The following is an 11,499-nucleotide window of genomic DNA, read 5'->3' on the forward strand; positions in this document are numbered from 1 at the left end:
GCTCCATCCCCCATTTAACGCACCATTCACTAACATTCTGTAGATTATAATTAAGTAAAATCTGGTCGCCTGGAACTTTAACTTCATTAAACAAAACACAATCATCGGCAAACAACCTAATTTGAACAGGATGAGAGATGATGTCAGTAATGTCATTAATATAGATAAGAAACAGTAATGGCCCAAGGACACTGCCCTGCGGGACACCAGAAGTGACTGGAAGTTTGTTAGAACAATGACCATCGATACTAACATATTGAAATCGGTTAGATAAATAAGCCACAACCCAATTAACAATAAAAGAAGGAAGACCTACAGTTTCAAGTTTATGGATAAGTTTATTGTGCGGAACTAGATCAAAAGCTTTCTTAAAATCTAGAAATATGACATCTATTTGGCCGGAATTGTCCAGAACTTGAGCTAAATTGTGAATTACGGATGTAAGTTGAATGACCGTAGAAAAGCCTTTGCGAAAACCATGCTGGAAAGCCGATAATTTGTTGTTGTCATCGAGAAATGTTTTAATGTAATTGGCTACGATATGCTCAAGAAGTTTGCAGCATGAAGGGGTCAACGATATGGGACGGTAATTATTAAACAATGCGGCATCACCTGTTTTGTGTATGGGAACGACACGGGCCACCCTCCAATCGGGTGGTAGACTTGAAGACAAAAGAGAAGCACGAAAGATGATAGCAAGAAAGTGCGAAACCATCTCAGCATAATGATGTAAAAATGAATTAGGTATTTCGTCAGGCCCAGGAGTTGCTTTTGTTTTAAGATTTAAAAGCATTGCAAAAATACCAGGTTGAGATACGAGATCGTGCCCAGGCTGGGAACAAGAATCACGAGTTGGGAAATTATTTGCAGGTTGGGAAAACACACTGAAAATATGAATTGAACTTGTCAGCAATATCTTTTTTGTTGGTGAGCAACGTGCCCTCATGCATCATCGCAGGCAGGGATTTTTTTTTCTTTGCTTAAAAAATTCCAAAATTTCTGAGGAGCGTTACGAATGAAATTCGGCAAAATGTTTTGAAAGTAATGTCGCTTAGCTGCCGCAACAGCTTTGGTCAAAGAAGCCTGCTTCATGATGATCAGACTCGACTTCGATGTTGCAAAGTTTTGTCGCGAATTGGTTCGCGGCTGTCAGGGTAAGCTGAACCGAGATCCGTGCCATCACAGAGACCACGATTTTACCTTCGACGAAAATTCCGCAGCAAAAGATGCGTTGACGCAACGGATATGTCTCGAATACGCCGCAAATAATACTTTATTGTTTTTATTTACAAATACTGCTGTCTCTGAGGAGAGACATAGCAGGAGTGGGTAAATACATTAGTAAAAACAAATAACATGGGTAGCATAGAGATAGATAATACAGAAGTATTAAAAACAGATCAACCGGTCAAATTGTCAGGCAACTGAACAACAAACTCTTCAATTGGCAATAAACGAATTGAGCCGTCCAATCCATTCCAAATTTCAACAGTTAGAGGAAAAAAAGAAAATTTAAAAACAATCTATATGTGGTTTGAAGGGAACAATGTTTAATGGGTGGTTCCATCGGGTTGCACGTGCGCTTGAGGACACAAATGTGAAGGGTGCCTGAATGCCAGATGACGTGTGAACGATCTTGTGCAGCATAATGATTCGTTCACGTGTGCGCCTATGTTCTAAAGTTTGTAAAGATAAGCTGTGCATATAGGAAGAAGGTGAGAACTTGCGATCGTAGCGGCCGAAGATGAATCGTATTGCTTTCTTTTGAACTCATTCTAAGCGGTCAATGTCGCGCGCGTAATGAGGGGACCAGAAAATTGAGGCGTACTCCAGGATGGGTCGAACTAGTGATTTGTAAGCAGTTAATTTACATTCCTTCGTGGCATTTTTTAAGGTTCGTTTGAGATAGCCAAGTTTGCGAAGTGCTTTGCCAGATATGTTATTTATATGAGCATTCCATTTTAAGTTATGCGAAAATATAACTCCCAGGTATCTGAACTCGCTGACATGGGTCAAGCAGTTCCCGTTATTACTGTAAGGGAAATGCAGCGGATTCTTTTTGTTACCAAAGGTCATTGCAACTGTTTTAGTGAAATTAATTTTAATTTGCCATGCATTACCTCATTCACAGAACAGTGAAAACACTTTGTTTAGTTCCTGTTGCTCATCGGCGTTAGCAACGTTGCGGTAAAGCACACAGCCATAGGCATATAGGCGTAACTTCACTGCGGTGTCATTAGTAGCATTAGCAACATCATTAATAAAAATTATGAAGAGTAGAGGCCCAAGCACCGATCCTTGGGGCACACCTGAAGTTACAGACACTGACGATGACTGTGCATGGGATACGGTTAATTTCTACCGCAAATATCTGCTTGTGTCGCTACAGGCCTGTACGGCCTGTACCGCCGCACATGATTAGACGGGCGGCACTGCCGGGAGCGCCAATCGGAACGCTCGAACCATCCGTCTCGTCCGCCAGCAGCAAAGTGATCGTACAACACCTTTCCGCCCCACGCCCGGGCGGTGGCTGAAAGCGAGCGGACCGCTCGCTGGCGGATCCGCCCATAAAACGATCGTACAACGGCCTTAAGGTGGAGGAGCGAACTCTGCGGCGCCTGCAGACAGGAACTCTTCTCTGTCCTGCCATAGCAAAACACTTTGATCCGAACACAGATGGACGCTGCCCGCACTGTGAAGAGATCTGCGATATCTTTCACATGGTGTGGTCATGTGCTCAAAATCCTCACCTTCCCCTTCCCCCATCCCCACCCGAGAGGCATGGGAGGCTGCCCTCCTCAACTGCTCTGCACTGGAGTCCCAAAGGGCTCTAGTGAAGCGGGCGCGAGACGGGGACTCGTCGCGCGGTGTCCCGGACTAAGGATACCGACCATGTAGCGGGGTCTTCTGACCTCGACACTCTCTCTGGGTATTAATAAAGTTTTTCACCACCACCGGCAGCGTCGATAGGCTGCAGCCTCTGGGCGTACTCATCGCACACTGAAGCTCGTCACTGGTTGTGGTGAACTGTGCTTTGGTGCGGTCTTTCATTTCTTGAATGGGCTTCCAGCGCTGATTTGATTTAGCCCCACAGGAGAAAATCGCAAGGAGGCAAGCCTGGCGAGCGTGGTGGCCACCCTCGCCCGTCCACCGACCTGAAATTTCTTGGCCCCTTGGCTGCTGTAGGGGGCGCCACCTTGCGGCATGTGGCCCTCCACCCGCCCCGGCAGGAATGCTTCTTCCATGAGGCGTAGATACGACTCAGCAGTGACCGTTTCTTCAAAGAAAAATGGGGCCGATCACTCCTTCAGGCCAAATTCCACACCACACAACGATGCGTGGGGAGCTCACGGCCTTTGTGCAAACAAAACGAGGGTTGCTCTTTGCCCCAAAATACAGTGTTTCGCTTGTTTACGTGGCCATTACTATTAAAAAGCGCATCGTCACTGAATACCAAGAAGTCAACGTGTCCACAGTCGTCTGCGATCTGCTGCTGCTCGGACTGGCAGAATGCAACTCTACTGGTTTCGTCTGCCGGGCTTAGATCTTGGCGCATCTCCACCCTATAGGCTCCCAAAGTATCGCCTGGTGGCGCTGCTGCGCCTGATGTGCAGCGCCATCTATGGGAGAAAAGTAAAAACTGGGACGCTGCTCGCTGCTGGCGTTGCTTTCACCACGCTTCTTTGCACGCGCGCTTTCTTGCACGAGCACGCGCCCGCGCTGTCGCGATGTATTGCCTGCATGAGCCGCAATAAGATCGTTCAGACTGACGCGCAGTTCCGCAATGCAAACTAAATTAAAGGGGGGAAACTGATTAGTCGCGTCTACTGTGTGGAGCAGACGATCGACGACGAGGCTGTAAAATGTGTTTCTCGAGTGAGTAATTACGTCCTACTGTATGACATGTAACTAGAGATAAGTCCACTGCGTAATTATATGCTCGAAATATGCGAAGTACTATCAGCTCTGCGAAATAAAGCGAGACACTTGTTGATCGCAGTTGTCAGTTGTTGCATGCGATGCGCAGGGCGATCCACTTACGTGCGAGTCGAAAGGACATATGCGACCAGTCAACAGTTCATCAACATTCTACTCCACCTTGGGAGATGGAGGAGGATGTCATGAGGTATTGATGTGCACCGCAGTCGTACAAGCGTCATGATGACAGCGGCAGCGGCGCGCTTCTCAGGGCTGGCCTGCTGGCCTGTTTGCCTGCCGCCGCCGTCAGAAAAATACGCTAATATTGTTTGTTCGCGTTCATTCATGCCCTGGAGTAGAGCAACGTCAAAAATGAATCATTTTTGAGGATCGTTGGCTAATACCGAGCTGCTGGTAGAAGTGATAACTGCGATACAAGCATATTTCTTTTCCAAAGCCGCTTTGCTGATGCCCAGTCCTGCTCGCCTGTTGTCACCTGGCTCCGCTGTTAACCCTGGCGAAAATTTTTTCCAGCCCAACTGGTTTATGGAACAATTTCCAGTGGGTTCCAGTTGGAACCATCTGGGTTCCACTTGGTTCCAACTGGTACCAGCTGGAAATTGTTCCATAAACCAGTAGGCTGGGAAAGATTTTCACCAGGGAAAGGCATCACGGAAATCGATCACGTCTTTGTTTATTATGTGACGAGGAACATAGTGAAACGGTGACGCGAGTAGCACAATTATTACCGCGCTGGCCAGTTCCGAAATGCCCTCAGCTGCAGCATCAATGCGAAATGGTTAGGCCTAGCGACGACTACGGCAGCGAGGGAGCTGCGCATTTCGCCGCCCGGCGCGGCCGCGGGCGACGTCGTTGCCGAAAGATACGCTTTGGTTTTTACTTTACGGCCTTCGTACTACCTCCTTTTTGCTTCGCCCAGACCGCGTCTGTCAGCGCGAAGATTGCGCCTCGCGCGACTCTCCCGTCGCACATGCACACAAAGCTACCAGGCGTCTGCTCCGGCGGCGCCCCGAGTTTCCGCTGCTCGCCGCTGCGGCGCTGGCGTCGCGCTGCCAAACTTGAGCTTGTGTTCCCTATAAGGCCGCCATCCCCTCTCTGTTAGGGGCCGGCGCGGGGCGGACGAGCGTACTCCAAACATCAGCCCAGCAGGGGGATCGCTTTCAGATGCTCCGTCGAGTGCCGCTGATCCCGTCTTAGCTTCCCAGTCAACCACGGATATCCGTGGTAGGTCCGAGTAAGGTCCGAATCTCCAGTGCCAGGCTGGGATGTCCATAGGGCATGCCTACATATGTCCATATTCGGATATACGCATCGGAGATTCTGTGTATGTACGAGGGAAGTTCGTTTTTGGATGGCTGGCGGACATCCGCCGGCGGATGTCCGAGGAGTATCCGTAAACATCCCTCTTGGGATGTGAGCTTACATGGCATATATAATTTGTTTTCCCTCAGACGAACATTTTAAAACAAATTCTATTTTGCCAATGCCAAAATTCACACAATCACATTTCTACCACCAACTAGTTTAATATTCAGATTGATTAAGATCACTCAACTATGGTGTTGATGTAAAAGAACCAGAATTAAACGAATCGCTTGGCTTTCTGGCGCCAGTGCTCATAATTAACGCCCTGCAGCACTCCTTCGAGGTAACCGAGGCATATGTAGCCATGCATGCTGCCTTCCATGAAAACAAACCCGAATAAACTCCTACCAGGGGCCGCGGCAGAGCGGTAAGCCTAAAAGTCAACCCAATCCAATCTATCAGCCAAGCCAATATTTGTGGCGCGATGGTCTCGTTGGTTTTCGTCGCGTGGTGCTCCTTTCGACGTTTTCTTTTGCTGCAATGTGCGGTTTGTTCGCTCTGTGGTTGCTTGGCTGTGCTACAAATGTGATGTGTCATCTACGCGCTCGAAAAGACGTTCGTTTGATTCTGAAGCTCTTGCGAAAAAGCTCCGGTGTCGCCTGACCCCTTGCCGAGACATGCTTTGTTGCTTTGGATGAAAGAAGCGGCCATGGTGTTAACACTTGTGAGGTAAGTAACTGTGCTTGAAAATTACTTTCAGGGTGTTGCTGTGGGATGACTAAAGCGCATTAACGCAATTGTACTCTGTTGCGCTACTTGTTTGCCACGGAGTGGAAGTTGCAAACACACTGCATTAGCTGCCGCAAACGTGTTTCTCGTGTTTGTGAAAAAAAGTTGAGACGGTGTGTAGTTGCATGGTGTGAATCTTAAGGCAATTGCGCGTAGGTTCATAATTACGATAAAACAGAATGCAAGGAAAGCATAGTGCCAGGACGTTGTTAGTTTTTCAGTGCTTCACGACTTAGTTTTTCTTACTTTTCTGTTGCCTTTGCAGTGTGGATGTGGCCCGGCTACCGAGTGTATTGGTGCCTACATTAATTATGCCAAGCCGTGGAAAGCACAGGTAGGTTGAAAATGTCATATAAAAGTTGTGCATACTTCCACTGCTTATCAATTTATTTATTAGGCTTGCCAAATGGAAGTCTCCAACCATCCACTCACTACACAGTACTTTGCACTGTGCAGTAGCATTGTTTAGGACAGCTTGACTGTTGTGTTAAATTTGCGAGCTTCAGTCACATTTTTCACTTACTTCCCAATCACTGAGTGCAATGAGCTCTTGCAGTGCTGTGGTATAACTTTGCCAAACATGTTATGCCCACAGGGCTCAATGCTGACCCAGATAGCAGGACCATATATGACACCCCTACAGCCACATGTTCCTGGATTGTGACCAGACCTCTCTTCCTTACTCCTGTGCAGCTGTGGATCATCAAATATGCTGTCAGTGCCCTGATGCGTGATTCATCAGTGAACCCTGTGGGCATTGTAGTTTCGACAGAGATTGTGTTTTGCTGCATCGTTGACAACGTGCAGTATAAGGTGCTCTCTCGTAATTTATTTTCTTGTCCATACAGTGTGGATGTGACGGACCTAAGCTAGCAGCTATATAGTACCTGCAGCTTACAGCAGCAACCTTCAGGTAAGTTTGAACTACAGTGCAAGTTTGACCCTGTCACATAATGGATACTTTCCTTGTGTTTGCTCTGTGCAGCGGAGGGTATCTAGCTATACTGCAGTGTACTTGTACAATAATGGATAAAAATTTGTGGGATGAGAGTTCTTTGTGAAATATGTTCCCTGTGCTGTTAGCCAGAGCAATTTAATCAAAAGCCTAGAATCAGGAGGGGACATGGATACTCGATCTTATTGAACAAATTTCAGCTGACTGCCTGGCCAGGCAATGCAAAAATAAATATTTTCGGAAAATCGACATCATTAGCTAGCTTGCAACGATGTGGTAAGGATACCTACTGTTGCACTTGAATATTTTTGACCATCAGTATGGAAGTGACTGCCTGTGGGAGTAGCTGTGGTGTATTGCAATGCAAAAGACAAAAGAGCTACTACTGGGGCGAGTTGGAAATACATACTTGAAGGAATTGGTGAGCGCTATAAAAACACTGAAAAGGGACGAACGCACAGGACAAAGCGCTTTCTAACTACTGTTTAATCTCAGAAGAAACATGACTATATACACACATTTGACGGCAACAATGAAGGAAAAACAGGTAAAAACTACGCGCGCTTACAACAGCCGAAGATTACTGTTCTTGAGGGAGGTTAATTCTGTTCCCTCTAACACCACTGAAGGGGAGCTGACGCATTGCAAAAGCTTCGATAATTTCTCGTTCCCGTCAGTTTCTAGCCCTACCTATTACCTTGGTGTTTTTTAGCAAGGGTATGCATTTACAGTGTGCGAAATGAGGTGCCAGATTCCCGGACTTTGCAAGTTGTTCACATGATCTTTTGTGTTCCCAGAGCCTCTTGTTAAGGCATCTTCCCGTTTGCCCTGCGTAAGTTAGTTGGCAGCTGAGCGGAATGCTGTAAATGACGTTTTCGTCACACTTTACATAGGTGTTTTCGTGTTTGATGTTGCACTCATGTTTCTTTTTGTGGTCTTCATTCTCGTTGACCTTTTTACACATTCCAATGAGCTTATTGGGAGCTGAAAAAACCACCTGGACTCCATACTTGTTAGCGGTCCTCCTTATTCTGTGGGAGATATTGTGAACATACGGCATCACGGCAGGGCGTCCCTCGTAGCTCATTTTCTTAGTTTTGTGGGACCCAGTAACTTCTCTTAGTAAGCTTTCAGCAATGCCGCAAAGTAACTGCTCCGGATAAGCGCTCTCCTTCAATTGGGAGACTTGTTGGTCTACGCTGTGAAATATCGAGGTGGGGCAAGATTTTTTTATAGCTGGTTTCAGGCAAGACGTAGCTACAGCTCGCTTTACAATTCTAGAATGACTGATAATTCACAGCGTAGACCAACAGGTCTCCCGATTGAAGGAGAGCGGTTAGCTGGAGCAGTTACTTTGCTGTACTGCTGAAAGCTTACTAAGAGAAGTTACTGGGTCCCACAAAACTAAGAAAACGAGCTACGAGGGACGCCCTGCCGTGATGCCGTATGTTCACAATATCTCCCACAGAATAAGGAGGACAGCTAACAAGTACGGAGTCCAGGTGGTTTTTTCAGCTCCCAATAAGCTCATTGGAATGTGCAAAAAGGTCAACGAGAATGAAGACCACAAAAAAGAAACCTGGGTGCAACATCAAACACGAAAACACCTATGTAAAGTGTGACGAAAACGTCATTTACAGCATTCCGCTCAGCTGCCAACTAACTTACGTAGGGCAAACAGGAAGATGCCTTAAGAGGCTCCGGGAACACAAAAGATCATGTGAACAACTTGTGAAATCCGGGAATCTGGCACCTCATTTCGCACACTAAATGCATACCCTTGCTAAAAAACACCAAGGTAATAGGTAGGGCTAGAAACTGACGGGAACGAGAAATTATCGAAGCTTTTGCAATGCACGTTGCTCCAGATAAGCAATGCGTCAGCTCCCCTTCAGTGATGTTAGGGGGAACAGAATTAGCATACCGCATTTTATCTTCGTTTTTTTCTTTTACCTCATCCACGCTGCTCTCCTTCTGTCTTTTTCTCCCAAATTCCCTTTCCTACGCAGAGTAGCATGCCAGCAATTTTTAAACGCCGGCTAAATTCTCTGAATTTCATTAAAGAGTCTCTCTCTACCTCAAGAATAGTAATCTTCGGCTGTTTTAAGCGCGCATAGTTTTTACCTGTTTTTCCTTCATTCTTGTCAGCGCGTGTTCCTCCCTCTTCTGTGTATGATATGACGCCAAATGTGTGTATATGGTCATGTTTCTTCTGAGATTAAACAGTTGTTAGAAAGCGCTTCATCCTGTGTGTTCATCCCTTTTCCGTGTTTTTATAGCGCTCACCAATTCCTTCAAGCTTGCAATGTAAACGCCTTTTTCATGAACTGGTACAAAGCTCTGCTGTGGGGCATTTGTTTTTGCAGTTTTTTTGGAAAAGCAAAATATTTTGTATAGCAAGAAATATTGTCACCTCTGTTGCTTACGACTTACTAGTTGTTCAAGATGTAAACATGCTTTCGGAGCTGCAGATGACTAATTTACATGGCACGGTGGAGTTACTGCATAGAACTGAATGGTGCCTGTCAAATTCGCTTGCTTTAATGACATATTCAGAACTTAATGTTTACTGTTTTCTGCAGAAGACGTCCCCGGCTTGTCTACAAATTCATCATGGTCTGTACAGTATCCTTCCTGCTGCTGTGTATGGCCGGCTTGATGAATTCCTCATGAAGACTGAAGACGGCATTTATGTCATAATAAAATCATCCCGACTGATATGCTTTGCCATTTTGGTCGATTGCTTTACAGATTCATGCATATTACATATAGCAAGGTGTATGTCCGATTTCAGACACTCTGCGGGCTTTTAATAAGCCCAGTGACCCTGGGAGGTGCACTGATTGGTGGTTGTAGTTCTGGCTTGCCTCATAATGGTGAAGAATGCATTACCTGCAAATATCCTCAAAAGATCCACCGGCGGATATCCGAGATGGATATCTGTCGGCAGTCTAAATAATTATATTTGTACCTCCGTCGGAGGTCCGTGCGAGAGACGTTGGACGTCGGTGGATCTCCCACGGATATCCGTATATCCAGTAAAGGACATACCTCGGACGTCCATTGAATGTACACTGGTTGATTGGGTTCCTCATGGCTTCTTAGCTGCCTCATGACCGACCAGGTTTCTTCATATTTGCGGCACCGTTTCGAAACTGCGCAACGAGACGGTGGTCGGCGGCGAAACTTCAACTTGAACTCCTTGCGGACGTGGTGCATGGAGCCCGACTGTATCAACCACACTTTCTCCTTTCCGGTGCAAATAGCCATACAGCCGCTCTACACATCACATCACAATGAAGCAAGGACGTCAGCGACAGCAGAAAAGAATAATAAAATTCACCGCCACAAGCCAGGATGCAAACTGAGAAACACAACACGATACTTCGCCGTCTTGTGTTCGTGTAGAGAGAGCTGTGAAAGCAGACAACACTTGGTGAGGAAGCGGACAAGATATCTTTTATTGGTAAATCACCGTCAAGTCACTTAATTCTTTACGATACCTTTCAAAATGCGTTGGCCGAACAATATATTCGACGCGCTAAAGCAGACGACATGGCCCGAGCGGTGCCTTCGAAGCTAGCCGCTCGTATTGCAACGCTCGCCTCGGCACTTTTCGGTCGTGGCGCTTTCCTTCAGCGATGTCAGATGGCGCCACCACTACCCTTCACAAAAGTCGAAAAGAGAACGCAAAATTAAACGCTGAATAAATTAGCGCTAACAGCAGCCGGCATAGAGGAACCAACAGTGGAACGCCTGATGGAAAAGTGGGATTATAATCATTTATAACTACTCATGAGTACAAAACGGAAACAAATAAAGGGAGTAAACCACCAGAGAGGAAAGACGAAGCCGCGAAGCTGGCGGAAAAAGGAAATTAAGGAGGCCATCGAACAACTACGGGTGGCTTCAAGGGAACACTGAGAAGCAAAGAGGGCGCACTTATCTGAAGAGGAATTAGGCGAAAAATGGGAATCTTCTCTGCAAAAGAAACAGCAAGCTTTCCAGGTCCACGCTAAAATAAAGCAGTCCTGATCACTGGCTGGCTGAAGTTTGCGATGCAAATAAAGGGGGTCCAAGAAATTTCTGGAACCATATTACCTCAGGGGGGTAAAGCTGAGCTATCAAAGCGGTCCACGCGTGTAAGTCGCCATCTTGGACGCCGTCTTACAACTACAGGTGTGCGCCGTGCCGGTATGGTGCCTAGAATATATTCTACACTCTAAGAACTGCTACTCCTGCATTAAGAGTAAAAGAGCCTCGCTACTCCTGCAGGTCTCAATCTACTCTCTCTACAAACGAGAAAGAGTGAAAGGTCCTGTTCACTCCTCTTGACAAAAGAGTAAAATGGCATTTCCACTCCTGCATACCCCAAGGGAGTTCAGTGCTTGTTTTACTCCTCCGCCCTTACGGCCATACAATCGTAAGGGCGCGCTAGCTTCTCGGGGCCGGCCTGCCAGCCTGGATGCCGGCGTCAGAAAAATGCACTGGTATTGTTTGTTCACGACCAA

General features: G+C 46.6%; 1 long non-coding RNA gene across 2 annotated transcripts; it reads left to right on the forward strand.

Moving 5' to 3' along the window:
• The first annotated feature begins 5,662 nt into the window (after window positions 1–5,662).
• On the forward strand, window positions 5,663–9,706 carry LOC149324999 (uncharacterized). 2 transcript variants are annotated; one of them, XR_016286254.1, is made up of 4 exons: window positions 5,663–5,973; window positions 6,299–6,367; window positions 6,882–6,946; window positions 9,571–9,706. It is a non-coding gene; the product is annotated as an uncharacterized LOC149324999 (long non-coding RNA). The 2 variants fall into 2 exon arrangements; XR_016286253.1 differs by lacking the exon at window positions 5,663–5,973 and having other exon boundaries at window positions 6,271–6,367.
• Window positions 9,707–11,499: the final 1,793 nt, after the last annotated feature.

The sequence above is a fragment of the Amblyomma mixtum genome, chromosome 10 (assembly GCF_055824585.1).
Source record: "Amblyomma mixtum isolate Tamu chromosome 10, ASM5582458v1, whole genome shotgun sequence".
Lineage (NCBI taxonomy): Eukaryota > Metazoa > Arthropoda > Arachnida > Ixodida > Ixodidae > Amblyomma > Amblyomma mixtum.